This window comes from Pelmatolapia mariae, linkage group LG15 (assembly GCF_036321145.2).
Source record: "Pelmatolapia mariae isolate MD_Pm_ZW linkage group LG15, Pm_UMD_F_2, whole genome shotgun sequence".
NCBI lineage: Eukaryota > Metazoa > Chordata > Actinopteri > Cichliformes > Cichlidae > Pelmatolapia > Pelmatolapia mariae.
Genome location: NC_086240.1, coordinates 38900822 through 38919797, shown reverse-complemented (window position 1 = coordinate 38919797; position 18976 = coordinate 38900822). Strand labels below are relative to the sequence as shown.

The 18976-nt window shown below is 40.9% G+C and overlaps 1 protein-coding gene across 19 annotated transcripts in view; it reads right to left on the bottom strand.

Annotated features, from left to right (window-relative positions):
• adgrl2a (adhesion G protein-coupled receptor L2a) overlaps positions 1–15052 on the bottom strand; it is a 94811-nt gene extending 79759 nt beyond the window's left edge. For 6 of the 19 annotated variants that reach the window (XM_063496217.1, XM_063496230.1, XM_063496229.1 and 3 more), the window contains exon 1: positions 13801–15051. The gene's annotated coding sequence lies outside the window, so the exon portion shown is untranslated. Of the gene's footprint in view, positions 1–11201; positions 11288–13800 lie in introns of those variants that run through there. The other 13 variants (XM_063496224.1, XM_065472026.1, XM_063496227.1 and 10 more) reach the window with 7 other exon arrangements.
• Positions 15053–18976: the final 3924 nt, after the last annotated feature.

Sequence of the window (18976 nt, the reverse complement as noted above, 5' to 3'; positions counted from 1 at the left end):
CGAGAAGCACCATTTTTATCAGTAAAGAATGCCTAATTTAAGAATGTCAACATACAATATGTTTCAACATGGCACTTTTCCTCTGCATTTCTAGGCACTTAGTGTTATCGCCCCCTCTGCTTGAATATATATTAAATCCATAGCCTCATAATCACTTTAGCAATGCAACAAAAATCCTATTAGCGCTGAAAGATACCTACACCTGTCTGTCCACATGGATTATAGGCAGGTGATTTGCCACGGTAACAAAGTTTTAATACGGGTTCCATACATTTTTTTGTTCTAATTTTGATGTTTTACTGGGAAGTGAAGTGGATTATCTCGAATGAAATTTCAAAATGTCATTTCCACTTGCTGATAGCACAAAACTATTCCTTTCAGGTCTGCAGAGATAAGAATGATTCAGCCAGGGCTGTTAAACGGTGTCTTTGCCAAATGTTCCTCCGCTTAGGAATTAATAGGCTGACATTAATACAGCAAGATAAATAGGCAGGTCAGGTAAGTGAGCCCTGCCATTATATGGGCATCTCATGGTGATAGTACCTGCCAGTCAAGTCCAATAAGTCCTTGACAAGGTACGATTCACCTTGAAATACAGAGAATGCATGCAATATGTAGTGTATAGTCCCCTGTTGAGAAACCTGGTCCAATTAGTGTGTGCACATAAATACTTTGCAGGGTTGATGCCCCGAGAGCACATCAGGACAGCACAAAAGATGTTGTGGTACTCAACGTGCGATGGCAGAATGAGTCAGACAAATGGAGGGTAAAGAAAAGGTGCTTCAGATTCAGCCCAGACACTTTTCAAAACTCATTTTTTTCGTTTCGTCACTATTTCATCTGTACAAATATAATATGAATAATAATACAAATAATAATGCAGTGTAGTGAATCCAAATTTAGACGTGACAAGATGCATCTTCACAGCCACACACAACTATTGGAGTAAATCATTTATGTCGCACAAACAAATAAATACACAAAAGGTCAAAAATGTACTCGTTGGGTTAACGTCCGCTAAACAACCAAAAGAGTTTGCGCACCTTTTTTTCTACGTATGAGTCACCTCTCATCTAAAACAACATGGCTGTTTGCAAAAGAGGGACCAAGACCTTTTGGAAGCACAAGGCCTGGTTTTTAGTCTATGATAATAATGCGCTGTATTTACACGGATATGCACCAGTAAGCAGCTTTTGTGATCCTCTCCCCCCCCTCCAAACTGAGCAGCTGAATGGGTAAAACCTTCGCTTCATCCTTCTATTAAGGACTCACCATCAATAATGCACTGTGATCGTGAGGCGTTATTAAACAGGATGATTAATTTTTAAGGCAGTGGGCAGCAACACAAAACACGAAGAAAGTAACGGAGACGACGACTTGTGAGAGACGCGTTTTCAATGGAGCAGCGTGAGCGTGAAAATAAGCCACTTATTTGCGACTTTTTTCATCTAGGTAACGAGCACCAGAGAAACTGAAAAACGAAGGAATGTTTTCAATGCACCTCGACTGACGGATATGTCATTAAGTAAATACTTGGCATACGCTGAATTTACATTCCGGACAGTCTGCATCATCTTCTCCTTTGTGGTTTTTATGTTTAACAATGTCTTAATAGAAGCTTTTACTTGGAGTCAACTCACTGTAGTGCCCCTAATACAATTTCTCTGTATTTGTTGATGCATCAGAGGCAAAAATTGCATCAAATCCTGTAAAACTAGTTATTGTGTTAGTGTGGAAATGTATATATTTTTTGAAGAATGTTAATTCTTTCGGATTAGAGGCACTATGCTTAATGTCTAATTAATGCTTTTAACCTTTCTATGGCTCAGGGGAAGGACAAAGCCAAAACCAAAAGGGCCACTGCATCATCTCAGTCATCAGCTAAATAGGAAGAGAAGCAATACTGTACAAATGATTTCAGCAGTGGAGTGGATGTACAGTAGTGTACTTCATCCAAGCGCATTTCTATCCCACTACTGCTGAAATCTATTTTCAATCTAAAAGATGGCATGAATGCCTTTGTCAGACAGGGGGAGCGGCGTATGTCAAGCTAAAACAAGGTATAGCACTGTGTCTCGTCAGGAAGCTTAGACAAAAGAAGTGGGTGTAGTCTTTCCTGAATGCAATCACTTGTCAGCCCTAAATCTTCACTCAGTACTGCCGTGACAGGTAATGGTGCTTTTTAAACTGATGAATGTATATTGGCCTTTTTTTAAAGATACAGAAAATGTCTAAAAGGCTTTTTGCTGCCGCTCACAAATGAATGTTTTACACACTCTGCTGCACAATAACATGAAACATATTTTCATTAAAAGAATGAAAAAGGGGTGAGACTACATAGTTTGTTTGTTTTTTAATGAAAAAAAGCATCTAATATGGCATTTATACACAGCAGCACGACATAAGCGAGTAATTTGGGTTGCTTTGAATTTTTTGGGGAGGCTGCTTCATTAGATTTCCTCGTGCCGTTCCAGTGTCACTACTCCTTGCCCTCTCCCCACCTTCAGCTGTGAAAGGGAGAGGACAGTTTTGGGGCTGAGCTTTCTCTACCGTCCTCATTTGCATAACATCAGCAGCGCGAGGGGGATTGTGATGCAAACAAGCCAAGATTGGCTCGTTCCATCTCCCCCAATTTTAATAACTAAGGTGTTATAGGTTCTCACTCCTGCCTGCTCACTGTACAATGGATCAGCCTTCTTTGAGACTGAGAGAGAGATTCGATTTTTTAAAATAGGTGGAAAAGTTTCAACTGCAGTTTGGATGATTAAAGAAAACTTGCGTGCAGTTGACGTAAGAGCGGCGCTGCTGCTGTTGCACTTTGCCCGAATTTAAACACGTGGCAGGCCACAGGAGAATAAAAAAAATCTTCATTATGGGCGAAAACATCTCTTTTCACCAATGTTCCTCATTTCCCAACTGACCATGATTTGGGCTTGACATGAATAAAAAAAAAAAATGTAAATGAATCCGTGGCTTATGTTATCGTCCCCTGCCACCCACAGTAGGACAGCAGATACAGCAATCACTGCTTCTGCACCTTGTGTATGTTTAATATGTGTTTGTTCCTTTGTGATAACAAAAAAAAAAGGGGGGGGGGATAAACAGGGCTTTCTTTTGTTGTTGTTTTTTTTTCTCCTTCGAATAACTGGACCAAAGTCAGGGAATCCAAAGACACAAGGAGAGAGAGAGCAGACAAATACAGGAGACTGTCAAGCAGACTGCGATAAAACATTCACTGTGAAATTATCTCCCTGTCATAAGGTCCTCCTGTTTTGAATACCAAAGGGATTCAAATTCCCAAACAAACTATGAGAGGTTGACCAATTTTGTGCTCTGCTAAACGATAGCGGATTGCAGGGCAGGTTGTAGCTTTGAACCACCGCGGTTTGAGGTAGCAGGAAGCCAAGATTTTAATCTCCGCATGTCTGCATAGGTAATCCATTGAAGTGTAATTGCTACAGTTCTAAGTTATACAGAATAATGACAGAAGAATGAGACTCACTATGAATATGAAGTGAGTGAGAAAACAAAGTCCCCACAGTGGCAGAGGAGCAAAACACTTTGACAAGGACTCTTGCTGGGGAGGAAAACTATCCTCTGAAGAACAACAAGCGCCAATATGGAGGCTGATTTTTTTATTTTTTTATTTTTAACAAGACGCACCATTCGGAGAAACATAATGAAGCGAGCCGCGCAGATGAAATGTTAGGATTTATTCGACTAAAGCGGCTAGCTAAGATGAACCTGTTCCTGTTAGCAACAGCATTTCATCTTCATGGATACCAAGGATGTGAAAGAGAGGTGAGAAAGAGGTGAATTTACAAAAGAGGAAACAGTTATGCATTTATGAAATTAATTAAAATGCAGCTGAATGTGTAGCATGCAAACTTTCTGGAATTTCCACATTAAATATAAGAGATGCTACTTGCAACCTTTTGCTTTCGTGGCCTTTTTGCAGAAGTGTGTTTTCTTTAAATATCACTCTTTGCAAAAACATGAAAATCCAGGAAGCTTGAAAAGACTGGAAGGTGCAACCTAATACTGACTGTGGGTAACTCGTATATGTTTTTTAACACTGAAAACAAATGGGTACATGAAGGACTTAATGTTATAAAAGGTAACTACAGAATAAAATCAATACATTTAACATGTCATCCTCCTGGGTGTTTTTACACCAAAACATCTGCAGCAACATTTAGCATTTTTTGAGCCTGCTGCTGCGTGCTCCAGTTGTATGAATTGTGTCTTTGTGCAAAACGTCTAAATTCACTTATCATTTAAATATCAAGCATGCACCTGAGAAAGTCTTATGGGCAGTGACTTTCAGAAAATGTCCCCAAGTAATACTTGCACAATCCTGCTTTTTCCACACTGCTTCCACGGGAGCCTCGAGCCTTTTCAGGTGAGAGAATAAAAGATCCCTTTTTTTTCTTCTTTTTTTTTGGCCCTTGCAGTAAACTGTAAAATGAGTAGGCGTTGCAGCGTCTGCAACATTCACCATCTCTCGCTGATTGTTAAGGCTCAGCTTTGGTGTCTGGAACCCACATTTCAACACCACCGTTTACAGAGCAAATGTTCGTCTTAGGTAGACCTTTAAAAAATAAATAAAAACAAGCTAAACATTTAGGCAAAATATACTACCTCACCCTGATACCCAGAGAGATGTTTTCAGGGAGCACAGAGAAACCTTTCCATTCTTTAGGCACGTCTCAGCCTTCTTGGAGTTGAAGCTTCTTGCCTACCCCCGGGCCGGGCTGATGGTAATGGCTGCAGGAGCCGCTTCCTGTCAGCTCACTCCAGACTCACTAGTAATCAGCTCGAGCTGATGAATGACAGAAATGCCACTGGCTCCACTTTTTGCAACGACAAAAAAAAAAAAGCACCAGTTTCTGCCCCCCCACCTACCCATTTGACTGTCCTCTTTACACAGCTTTTTTTCCCCATTTCCATCAACTACTACAAAATAGCACTCATCACATTGGTTCAGCTGCTGATGCTGAAGCTAAAAATGAAACATGTGTTGCCGGGCACAGATGCAGTACTTGAGAATTTGTAGCGCTTGCTCAGAGCTTTCTGTCTGGTCATCATTTAACCTTGCTTTCATTTTATCACTGGGTGATTTATAAGGACGTGAACACATGTTCGCTTTAATGGTCCCAGTACAAAAACAGAGCTATAAAGTAGATAAAACTACTTTTTTTCCTGCTTTGGCTTATCTGTGTTTATTTCTTAGCAGGTCATGGCACTTTTTGGCCTCATTTATCTCTTTTCATGCCACACACACACACACACACACACACACACACACACACACACACACACACACACACACACATGAAATATCCACCAAACACAAAACCTGACCTATTTTTGTTCTTGAACAAACTAAAATTACACCTTTAAAAATTTTTGTTTATCAAGCAATAAATATGTTACAGCATTGCGAGGCTGCTTTTTACACACCTCAAATTATTGTTAATTTTTAAAGTTATTTAAGAAATAAGCAAAGCGATAAAACTCTTAACTTTCACTATAAAGAGATATCCAAATATCGTTCAATTTTAATTTCTAAAATAATCAAAAATAATATATGTAAAAATGTAGCAGCTTAAAAAATGCATTATAACACAACAAAGAAGAACATTTTTGCCACCTACGGAGATACTGGACATTTGGCCGGTAATGAAATTTTAGCCTTAAATATTTATTACATGCTGTTATTGTTTGCGCTTATTGCAAGGAATCTATACGGTGAGCATCCTCAGTTTTATTGCAGTTGTGCAACTAATAGCATTTCTTCTGCTTCTGCACGTCCTGCTCACAGTCACAACATAACAGATGTGAAGTATAAGCTGCAGTTCTCACACTCATCTTAATTACTTAAACCGGTTTGCTGGGGACTGAATTAGACAAACCGGTGGCTCTAATGGATAAAGCAGTCAGGGTATGTGTGATTTATAACAGAATTCACACCAGCAGAGCTGCCTCACACCTCATTTAGAAGGAGGCACGATGAATTATTAGGGCAGCCTGTATATGTCTTTTTCCTGTGCAAATGCCAAAAAGATCAAATCAGTACAGAGACGCAGTGAGGTGTCAATATTAAGCACTCCAAATTTCATTATAAATACATGAATAATTTGACGTCTCCATCTACACACACACACACACACACACATTCAGGAGCAACTTCTCTGCAGTATTTAAGATGTTCATTACCTCACCCCCACGGCAGTGGAGGAGGAGTTGGATCCAACAGGCAGCAGTGAATGCCAGGCCTGGCACAGCTGTACAAGCAAAGCTGTAAAGAGAAGTCACCGGCCACTGTCGCTCAATCTTTCCCTGTGTTAATCCCACACTATCTGCATTCACGTCAGACCCATTCCTCACATCCTTGCATTGCTTTTCACACCCCTAAGTTCAATTTGGCAGGAAAGTGGACACGTTGCATCACTTCTCCTGGCTGAAAATTCTCTCGGCATTGTTCCCCTCCAATAATCTTGTTTCTGAGACAGCATGATGGCTGTGTTATCATGTACAATCGATTTGCTAGTCATTTTCTGCAAAATATTTCTTGCTTCTTGCGTTCTCTTTCAGGTACGCACTGAAGTGTGTAAAGTGAACGCACAAACCTGAGTTTTACTCGTGCATTTCTACAACAGAGCCCGGCTTTGTGACTTTTAACAGCGGCGCAACAAATATGTGTACATATGAGATTTAAAAGCCTTTAATGCCCCTGAATCTCTTCGTAGCTGATCAGATCATCTTCTGAATGGCCTCGATACACAAACATGCGGCGTGTGTGTACAGAAGAGTCGGCTCCATTTATCTGCATTCATCCTTCACATTATCATGGAGAGACAGCTTGCTGTCATATCGTACCCCAGACTGTTCCTGTGGCTGGACAAATCCGCTGAAAAATGGACCCTCAAGTGTTGGGCACGTTTTACTAAACAAGCCCCTCTATGTTTTACAGACGTACAGAATTTTATACCCGAGCTCCAGCGGAACCAAATCCCGGCCTTCGGGGCAGAAACTTTATTTTAACATCTCTCTCTTTTTTTGGGGAGGACTGACATTTTGTCCTCTGCCTTCAAAATGTTTTCCCAAGAAGCTTCTCTTCAGTTGACCTAAGCAGAGACCATTGCCTCTGGCTTGTCACAGGGAAAAGAGTGATGCGGTTCTATGGGTAACAGAGAGGGAGGCTCTGTACTGAGACAGCAGCAGGTGCAGCTGTGACAGTTGCCGTGTTGTTGCTAGCCCCACACTGTAGTCAAGATGAGGTTCACAGATGTAGCCACTCAGTGCAGTGGTTTATTGGCTGCCTGAAACAATGCATCTCTGTCAAGAACAACTCCTCCTAAGGCCATTTCAGCCTAACAGTGCTGCGTATGAAACAAGGCGTAGAAAAAGCTCATTCTGACACACAAGGTCAATTCAGCTCCACAGCAACACAATCAAAGCTCCCCTCGCTGTGCCAAAAAGCAAAACAAATACCAACCCGGAGCAATCACGCTCAAACGTGGAGGTTTCAGCCACATTTTCATATTCAGCGATGTGCATAATAATAATAATAACAATAAAAATATCAATAATAATTCCAGTGGCACCTTGAGATTTATGCTATGAGCATTATCACCATTTATCAAAGCATATTTGTGACTAATTATTAGCAGTGCTTCCCAAGTCAGTAGAGTGCTACCTGAGGCTGCACTTTAGCCCACATGCACTGAGTAAAGTAATGGCACCCATTTTCCCGCGGCCCTTTTCATTTTTTTTTTTTAATTTTTTCTCCCCTTGGACAAGAGAAAGCAAACCTGATTCTTTTCTTCAATTCAGATGCGAAGCAGTCCACAAAGTCCAGTCCAACCTTGTGTTTTGTTGAATCTGAGAGTAGTAGAGATCTGAGATAATATGACTATTGTTTTCCTGTAAAGCACCCAGTCTCTGCTTGTTCAATTACTGGAAGGAGCCTCAACGAGGGCGGTTAAATCATTTGCAGAGACATTATCTACGCAGAGAGAGAAAGACAGAGAAAGAGAGGGAGGGTGTGTGGCGGGGAGGGTGGGGGGGAGGAGGGGAGAGCCGGCATAGGGGCCAAACTTTAGTTTGGAGAGGAAATAGAAACATTTTTGTGGACCACACATGGAGGGTGCTGCGAGGATAAAAGCAGCAGGATTCATGATTCACTGCAGGAAATTAATAGACTAATACAGTTCTCTGTTTCACTGCCAAAAACCACATAATAAGATAAAATTGTTTTCATTACAGGTGATGATGGATATCTATGTAGATTATTAAAATGTACACGGAATTTATGAGCGAGAGAGAGACCGCAGAATTTCCTTCTTCCTCACATATGTCGCCTACAAACAAAAACCGACTCACGAGCACTCATCTGTCAGCGTGAGCAATCATTAAGAGATAATTTGATTGTTTTTTCAACCTCGGCTGTGTTTGATGTCTCTGGCATGGTAGCAATTGAACAGACAATTATTTTGTTGATTAGCTTAGTTTTTAGCAACTTACCATGCCTGTGATATTCCTCTGAAACTCCCAGACCAGACGCTCAACTCCATCTGACTTGGCAGCTACGTTACAAGAACAAAGCTTCTGCACTCCCTAACTACATACTGTAAAATAAAATATCATGAAAGAAAACCACCGCCTTAATCAAATAAACATGTAGAATAAAATATGGAACGATAGGGGCGGTAAAACCCCCCAAAACAAAACATGTATTTAGCAGGACTTTAGCTGCAAATAAGGAAGTGCACCGTTTATGGGAGTGGATCTACCTGCAGGTCACTTTGACTTTTTAGAGTATTTTAACACTGGAAACACTGCTGTGTGTTTTTAATGCATTCCAAAATGCTTCAATGTATAGTTTTCTGAATCATCTCCCAGTAGATCAATATCCAAACACTTAAGAAGAACTCTAAAACCAAACATTCTCACATCCTCTTGTTTGCTCATTTTTCATCCACTGGAGAAACGACTACTGCTTTTTTAGATATATATATATATATATATATATATATATATTTTTTTTTTTTTTTTTTTTTTTTTTATTACATATATATATATATATATATATACACATATATATGTATTAGTTTTAGTTCAGTGTTTCTGTTTCCTATAGATTTCTTTAAGAGGGTCCCGGTTCACTAGACTGCTAAACAGTAAGTCAGCAACAAACAGTTACGTAAATAATTTGGTATATTTAAAATACAGCCCCAGAAGCAAACGCAAATAAAAGCGCTGCCACTCGAACAAAGTAAAATTATATTGAAATGTCAAACACGACTTACCATTTTTGTTAGAATGTCGACTTAAATATACTGGAGAACATCCATATCCCATTGTGAGATTATTTTTGAAAAAAAAAAGAAGCAACTTTTCTTACTTGCAATGAGTCACAATTGTCAAGGACAACAGCAGCCTATATGGAGGAAATATATTGCTCTGCCCACACCATCCCTAAATAAGAGCCCTGTCTTGTTGGAAAAGGGGCTTTTAAATGTGGATGTGCTTCGCTCGCCTATAATCCAGCCGAGACATTACTCCTTCCCCTGGCAGACGTCCGCAGATCCCCCCTCTCTCCCAGCCAGGCCTTGCTCTCCGCTGCTATGGCAGAGCCGCAATAACTGCTGTTTGCTTAGAGCCTTGCCTCCCAAGTTCTCCTCTGTCACACTGAAATTGAATATTTTCCCAAATAGTGTTGCAGCTGTGCACAGATAAGGACAAGTCCTGTTCACATAGCACAAAAATGAGACTGTGTGTGTGTGTGTGTGTGTGTGTGTGTGTGTGTGTGTGTGTTTCAACCTTCTTCAAATTACAATAGGAATAAATGTAACAACTTATATATAAAAGCATCAAAAATAACCACAATGTCAGGTCTGAAAATTAAGAAATAATATTTTTAAATAATTTTAAAAAAACATATAATTTATTTGCAATCTCGCTTTTTATACCTCTAGAGATTAATATAAAAAATATTTTTTTAAAAATCACAATTTGTTGATCAAATTTCCACCCAGTGATCTCTTGGCAGAATTTTCTTTCACTTCTCTCTTTGAGTGACCTAAACACACGTTGCTAATACGAGCAGTGTTTTGAACACACTGTAAAAAAGGCAAACAGAACGGCGTGCTACGCCCAGTCATCTTGTGACCAGAGGACACACAAAAAAGGAGATTTTATGACCCAGTTTTGCACTTTGCACGGCCTTATCTCCAAATACCTTTCATAAAAAGAGATGCCAGATAAGCTAAGGGAGACTGCCACTTAGCCAGTGCAGACAAACCATTGTGACATCTATCGGCTAACGCTCATGCTGTTTCTTGTCATCAGACTTTGAATGGAGCCCTACTTTCCACTCCCAAGTCCTCACAGAGTAATGTTCTGCTAGGAAATTATTTAGGCAAGCAGAAAGTTTCACCTGCCATTTCAGGGGCACCGAATCCCCCCGCTGCACCAGAGGCCTTTGGCAAGTGGAAACAAATGTTTCACAAAATGGCAGGGAGGGGAACACACTAGCGCACTAGCGTTTTACTGATTGCCAATCGTAAAATAAAATCAGTCATGAAAGGGGAGGTACACTGGCCTACCAAAGCCCTGCACATTACATCAAATTTGCCATAGCTTTCTTTTACAGCCTTGTTTATTCCCTTTAATGGCAAGCAGTTATCCGCACAGTATGACTCCATGTAGGTGGTTAAGGCAAAAGAAAAGATTGCATCTGAAAACACAAACCCACAATTTACACGCCAAATAAGCAATGGGATGTAAATCTAAACGCTCTAACTCCCTGCAATCCTCTTCTGCTGACACACTCAAAGCCTCCATCATTTCTTTTATTATTTGGGGGGTGGATTATGCTGTGGAGCAGCTAGCACATCATTTGCAACAACAACTACACTTTTAAATTGGTCATTGTTCCTTAGCTAACAAAGACTCTGATGCGCAGGAAGGACAGCAAAGATGGGCTCAGATGAACGAAGAGCATCCTGACAGTGCGAGGCTGGCACAAGCTATCCATTCAGCCACAAAGCAACCTTTAAATCAGTCGTAGTGGCTCGCCAATCGCAGGCTCACATCCACACTCATGACAGAGAGAGACACAAAGCAAAGTGAGCAAATGCCACCACCGGTCAGCATGTGCAAGCTCACAGTGAATAAAATCGATAACAAATTACCTTAATAAAACCAGAGTGGAACAAGCCTGGCTTGTTGGGATATTAAAAAAATCAAAAAAATCTGGACAGGCAATGAAGGCTGCGTCATTTCTGTTTAATCCACACGTCAAATATCCAAAAAGCTCAGCTGCTGTTCTGAGGAGGGGACCATCCCAGCAGAAAATGGAGCTAGAGTCCATAATGTGGCAAATTTGGATGTGTTCACACCCACTCGCCCTTTCACACTCGCTCGAGAGCCTTGCGTTCTATGACAGCGTGGTATACCAAAGTTTACTAAAGAGTGATATGTCTCCCTCAGACCCACACAGGAGTGTGCCGGGCTCTATTGATCCGCCAGTGGAGACGAACACGCAAGCGAATAGAGGCAATGTGGGGCTCTGGCACATCAAGAGCAGCTTCAGTTCTTTGAAACCGGACGCACTTCCATTCAAACGAGGCTACAGGCTGAAAAAGGTGCTCTCATACTGGTAAACTACTCATAATGGCCGGGCTTAAGATATCAAGCAACGACATCTGAGAAGACAGTCTCCTTCTTTAGGACGCATTCACAGGTAGATTACATTATTTCCACTGAGTGTAGATAGACCTGTATTTCTTTTCAGACTCCCACACGAAATCACACAATTTTATTACTACTTTAACCAAGAATCAAACATCGCCAGCATTTATACATTTTGAATTTCGTGTCATTTTCATCCCCCATTGTTTACTATAACTGACTCATGGTTACCTTGTGAGGATGCCATGGCACGTATGTTATATGCAAGATGTCAGAGGGACGTGTGCACAAGAAGAATGGAGAAAGAAACTTGAGTTTTACTAGCTCACACACTCATTCTGAAGCCTTTCAGGCTCAGCCAAAACCAGTGGCAGAATATATGACTCCTTCAATTGTGCAAGGACCACTTTGATATGCTAATATGTTCCTTCCAAACAGCTGGAATTTGCACTCACATTAGCCTAATTTTACCTTTTTTTTAATACAAGTATAAGGAAATGGAATCATCATCACAATACTAAAAGAAAAAGTATTCAGGGAGCAGCAGCTATGCTTCTTATAAATTCTTTAAATTTCAACACTTTTTTATTGAGAGTATGGATTTGTGGAGAAGATGAGAAGATGAACAATCGCTTTGCAATTAGGTTTCTTTTGTTTCTCATTTGAAAAATTATCTAAGAATATATGAGGCAAAAGGGGGGAAAAATCCTCTTTTACTCTAACTCTATAACCCGCTATGGACAAGTACTTATACGTGAGAATGTGTTGTGCAGATATATTAAAGATAGACATGAGGGACATCTATGGACAGTAATCCAGGCAGGAATTCGAAGGTCTGTCTCTCGCCTTCTTAAGATTAGTCCTGAACCCCCCAAAAGAGAAGAAGATGAAGAAAAAAAAACTGTGGGCATGTGAAGTCTGCTGGAGCTAAATTTAACCCAATCCTCTGATCGATCACTGAAGATTGCTGCTCCGCTCCAGGCAGCCATGCATCACCGGCTGACCGCTGTGTGTTTCTCCAGCAAAAGGAGAGGCACGCACCGCACCGCATGTGCGCGTCTCCCGCCTCCTCTTTAACACATGGTTGACAAGACACGTTCGGAATCGGTGGGCCTAAATAATAAATGCGCAGTAAAAGGATCTAATTTTTACTGCCACTCTGCGCCCACTGGGTTTGAGTTAAGTGTAAGCAAGCCAAATCAGTTCCTATTTTTTATCGATGCTCTCGTCTTTTTATTTTTATTTCACCATTTAATTCCAACGTCACTTTCCACCCTCGGAGCCAACTGCATCACAGGCTAGCTCTGGGGCAAAACTAATTATTACATCTCTAGTTGAGGCTCGAATCATTTTCTGTCTGTTTTCTTTCTTTCGGGTTTTTTTTTCTTTTTGGGACAAATAGCCTAACCCCAATTATAATGGATTAGCCCGTGAATGCTCTCCAGAAACAGGCAGACAACACTTCTCAGGTCACAGCTTCCAGCGTAAATCCCCATTCAAAGCAACAAGACCCATCAGTGGATTTAAAAAAACCCTCAGTGGCCAATACCACCAGCAAAACTCCACCTCAACTTTGGAGGCATAAATCCCAATTAAATGACGCTTTACGTGTTCTGGTTCATAGAAATTGCGCTGCTGAACCCCCCTACCACACACACACAATCACAAACACACACACACGCACTTTTAAATTGTTTCAATTCAGACGTTCAGATTCGGCAGCCGAACAAATCAATACACATCTGGTTATGTTTTGATTAAGCACTTTTCAATTAACCACGGTACCCGTCGGTACTCCACTGCAGACTGTGTTGCTCTGTTTTTTTTAATCATCATTATTATTGTTTTAGTCTCGTTAAACTTATGGTGCCTCTATTATAATCCGAATTTCCTAAAACAACTAACTCAGACACAATGTCAAATCTGACTCGCCGTCTATCGTTTTCTAAACAAGTTTCGACACGCGAGGTTCAGAGGTGACCGAGACAGAAGGTAAAAGTTACTATACTTTAGTTTGCTGTTTGGATGTTTCATAAGTTTTGATGGTATTAATGCGCGGAAGGAGAGCGGGGGGGGGGGTAAAATAAAATCTACTCTTACCTTTCTCGAAAAGCAGTGTAGCCACGCGGGGCTTGATTGAAGACAGTGAGTAGGAAACTGTGAGCTGTATAAAAAAGATTAGTTTAAAAAATGTCAGATTGTGGAAAGGCAGTCTGATGTGAACTCCTCTGCAGCGATGAGAGTGAGTCTGCAGGTCTCAGGCATGCTCGCCTTGTCTGGGACAGAGGCTGGCTTTCAAGCGGCAGGTCTCCCTTTCTGCCCGTACATTCCCCTGCACCGAGCGCACACTTCCATGGCACGCAAGGTGTTGCTCTGCGCTCAGTCCTAACTCATCAGCCACCTCATGCACACCTCTGAGCGGCTCATAGAGTCTCGGCTCTCCCTGTGCGTGCGCCCTCACTCCCCGACGCAGCAGCAGCAGCAGCGGTGACAACAAGAGTCAAAGAGAAGCGAAGCTCGGGGACCAAAAAAACAAGGACTTGAGTGACTGAGAGGGACAGACAAGAGTGGGGCTTTTCAGTGTCTGGTGGAGGGGAGAAGACGAAGATCTCTCTCCGCTACTGTAGCCGCCGCCGGTGCTGCTCTCCTGGCTCCCCTGAATGATACTGTGTGGGGACTGGGCAAGTTTCAGCGGCTAGCCTCTGGAAAAGATCCCGCTCACAGTGTTGAGACACTTGGAGGAAGCAGCGCAGAGCGGGCTTCCAGTGAACAGCGCCAGTGCAGTTGATACCAGGCTGCCGACTGCAGGAGCTGTCTGAGCGCAGGTCTACACTAAAACCTGACATGGATTCTAGATCCACCACGGCTCGGAGTCTAGACGCATCACAGACTGTCCTCATCAACTTATCATCATGCCCGGCAGGACTGTGCTCAGCTTATTTTCATACAGAGGGGATATTCCACTGCATCATACAGAAAGTAAAGATTTATTACGAGTGCAGCCCTTTCATTTTTGGTCCCACTTTTTTTCTGCTTAAAGAAGCAACACTGCCTTCCTTTTGGGTATGAGAGGCCCATATTCTGTCACAGTAGGCAGTCCGGCCTATTCAACCAATGACAGTGGAGTCATTCTACTGTAATACTACCAAGCATCAAAAGAACACGGACGTGCACACAGACCCTTTTCTCCCTCACTCAAACCAGCCCCATTTGGATAGCACTCTGGCCCATGCAGCAGTGGTCAAGCTGCCGCTGGTGTGTAGAGCCAAGCGTGTGCGGAGCCAAGCAGTTTTTCAAACCAAGAACCTCTTCAGAGTTGCGAATGTATTTTTTCCCCCTTCTTTTTTTTCATCACTCCTCTTTTCCTTTACACGATTCATGACACCATTCAGCAGTCAATGGATTTCTTTTCAGGCTTCTGGGACTTTGACCCTGGCACTCCTTACTGCATGCAGTATGTTATATTGGTTTTCTACATTATACTCCACTGTTGGTAAAATGCAGATTATTATACTTAATTGTGCACAGCATTTCTTTCTGTAATGAAGCTGAGCTCAGATATATGTTTTTTTTTCCTATTAAAACAAACAAATATATATATTTATGAAAGTTTGAAAATCTAATTATCGGCACAGCTGTTATTTGGCGTTCTTTATTAGGGCCACTTTCTTGGTTTCACAATATCTAAAAATAAACACAGCTGTTTTATGTTTATATTTGAGTCTTGCTAATACTTGGAGCGTGCTGTAATCTGGTTAAGGAATGCCGTTAAACATCAGGTAGAGCGCAGGCACACACCTGGCTTCAATATAAAAAAAAGACCCACTGTCTTTCACCCACTATGGGGAAATGTGAAGTTGAGTCATGCTTGCCAGGTGAAGGTGAACGCAGGAGAGGGGCAGACTTATGTTTTCATAAGCATAATTTTACATAATAATACAGGCCATTTTTGCAAGGGACAAAAAAAGAGAAAACAGATGTAATAAAAGGTCATCCAGTGACAGGCGTCCATATCTGGGAGAGATGTTTATTCATAAGCCGGGACTAAAAACACATGTGGTCTCTCTGGCTGCAACAGCTTAAACTGCCATTTTGCATTTGGAGTCATTTGAATATGTTTCCTCGGATTGTCAACAGAGGGCATTAGACTTGTATTATTATTATTATGAATGTACTCAGTTCACTGAATTGTAAAATGCACAGCACTATAAATTACAAACAGGTGAAGGCAAAGATATGATTTTTCTGTTTTTGTTTGTTAATGACAGTCTTGCTGGCGTATGATCCCCAGTCAGTTTCTTGACCAGAGCATAAATTGTTCATGTGCAATTGTTAATGAATAACTGTGATGTAATCATATCCTGCAAAGGTAGCAGACTATTGCACGTAATCACTCACCAAATGGCGCATGATACCTGCTGGCTCTTACTCAACCCAGACACGCCGAGGTGAAAAACAACATCATAATTATCAAAGCCTTTTCAAATATCAAGTATATACTGTTAATCAACCAAAACTGAAAATGTTAATGTGTGTTTGCAGCATAGTAAATAAGTAACTACCGGTTCTTTTCCTGGCCTGCAGGAATAAACTTTCTGAGGTAATGGAAAAACCTTTGGAGTCCCTTTGGCACGTGGCAGGAATTTCATACCCTCCTGGGTTTCAAAACAGGGCAACTCGTAATGTCAATCCTCATATTTTTAGTCCTTTTACTGAATGTAAAGAGGGATTAGGAAAGATATTAATATTGAATTATATACTAAATAACAGCACAAAATGTAACCATTTAAAGTATTCCCCGATCAAATAAGGCAACGGATTAAGTCGGTCGCTGGGACACTTGTTTGAAATACCTGAGAAATCCCTAATGGAAATCTATTTGTTTGACACAGGCTGACTTCCACATGGGAATCTTTTCATAAACAACAGCTTTATTAATAACTTCTCCAAAACAAAGAAGAAGCAAGGATCAGAGCTGGAATCATTTCCACGAGGAAAAATTTAGGTTTTGTTGATATTCACCAAAAACAGACAAATTGAGTACAGGATGCAGTTTTCTCCTTATTGTCCAGTCAAGCTTAATGATTTGGTTGACAGAGATGTAGAATGTCTCCCAGGACTCTGACATTTTCTGAAGCTTTCCAACACACTTACTGCAACGATCACAAGATTGTCTGAAATCTCCAACTCTCGTATTAACTTTGATCTTGAAGTTTGAACATCGGGTGATGTCGGTTCAGTTAAAATGACTCATCATGAAGCTTATCCAGCTTGTAGGTTACGTAGGGAGAAAGTGTATAATTAAATAGTAATCTTAAAAATTCCCTGCTTTGGAACGCCAGATCAATGAGCTTGCATCTTATGGAAAATTTGCATTCTTTGGCCATTTTGGTAAGATTCTTAACACTGTTAATCAACAATGATAGAACTATCTACATATAAATACTACTATATTGTATATAAGGACTGAATAGTTTCAGTTTTTATCTTTTATGACGTATCTATTGGTACATATGTATCACTAATGTATTTAGAATGATGGAACAAATGTAAGCAATTGGGATATTTTGATAAATTGTGTTATTACTTTTTTGTTCACTGATATGATAAAAAAGAGGACGCACAGCTAGTACAACTGTGAGGTTTTTGCTTCAGTGAAAATGACGTCAGACACTTCATCCATGTTGAGAGCGAACATGTCATCCCGCTTCCCACGTGCTTCCTCGGTCGCTTCTTAACCTTCAATTTTCACTTAACAAAGCTTATTGGTTCTTTCCCAAAATATTTGCACATGATTGGCACCTCTGGCACACATGACCAGTCACAAGACCGCTGCTGATTCCAACAAATCCGTGTCCTTTAATGATGATGGACAAAGACTTGGCCAAGCTACATGCTTCAGAGCACGTCTACCCTTGATCATTTATGTTTTCAGTGTTCTTTTTATCTCATTTTATTAGATTTACTTGGGACGACCCTGATTTACAGTCCTGTGCAAAACACTTTTAAGCATTTTGCATGTTTACATTTTTATTCAATCATGTAGGATCATCAAAGACGTCTCTGATCTGTTCCAAATTCATTCTGCGGCACGACAATGACCCCAAGCATACAGCCGCAGTCGTTAAGTGACAAGAATAATTAGAGGTCTTGAGACAGAGTCCTGATGTCAACATCATGGAGTTAGTCTGGGATTACACGAAGAGACAAAAGACGCTGAGACAGCCTTAATCCACAGAAGAACTAAAGCGAGTTCTCCAAGACGCTCAGAACAGCCTACCTGCCAAGTGTGTCAGTGTGTGCCTACAGGAAAGGGAGCATGTGTTAAAGGCAGTGGGTGGTCAAAGCAAATTTTGACTTGATGTGCGGTTAAAAAGAAGAGAAATCAAATCAAGCATGAATTGATAAACACTGAGTGTATTACATCAGAAGTCTCTATCAGAGCTTTGTGTCAAGACACCGGGATGTTGAGGTGACAAAAACAAGTTCCAATTAACTTCCTTCTGTAATTACAGCATCATTTAGACTTGCTCGTTTGCTTTTACCCAAATCGTTAGAGTGCGGATAAAAGAATCAGCTTTAGTAAACCAAAAGAGGTTTCCTTCCAATATCCTTTTTCTCACATCTCTTCCAACCACTACAGATGAGAAGTTCAAAGTGAAATTTTGGATACGTGAAATGTGAACTAGTGATGTTTCTTACCCCGATTCGTTTGCATGAATCTGTTCCAAATCAAGTGAAACTCCTCCTGACTCTGTATTCTCTCATCAATTTTGTAAAGCTGGCTTCAGTGGTCTCACTGGATATCAAACTCTTGGAGTAGACTCGTAATCAAAGAAGGCCTCCCTCCACAGTGGAGTCTTGGTTAATATTTATGTAGCCACGGGCAACCGTGTAGCTTGGAGTTTTGACCTCACTTCTGCAGCACCTTGAGGTGTCTCCCTACGTCTGCTTGAACAGAGTGCAGAAGTGGGACTAAAAGGGATTCTCAAAAAACTGAAGTTAGATTGTTTAGCAGCTTTTACAAAGTGTGCGTTAGAATGTTGCAATATTAGACCTTTTCAAAGGCAGATTTTTAAATTGTCACAGAATGGAAAAGACTCCTGGGAATGAAAACGAGAATAAAGTAAACCAGAACACACAAGCATCCTTTGAATATAATGCAGCAGCCTTCATTAACAGACCTTCTACTAGTGTGACTAATGAAAATATCTCTCTTTGAAATGGTTAATTTGCAAATAGTTTAAAGCTCTCTGCTGAAATTTGGTCTTTGCAT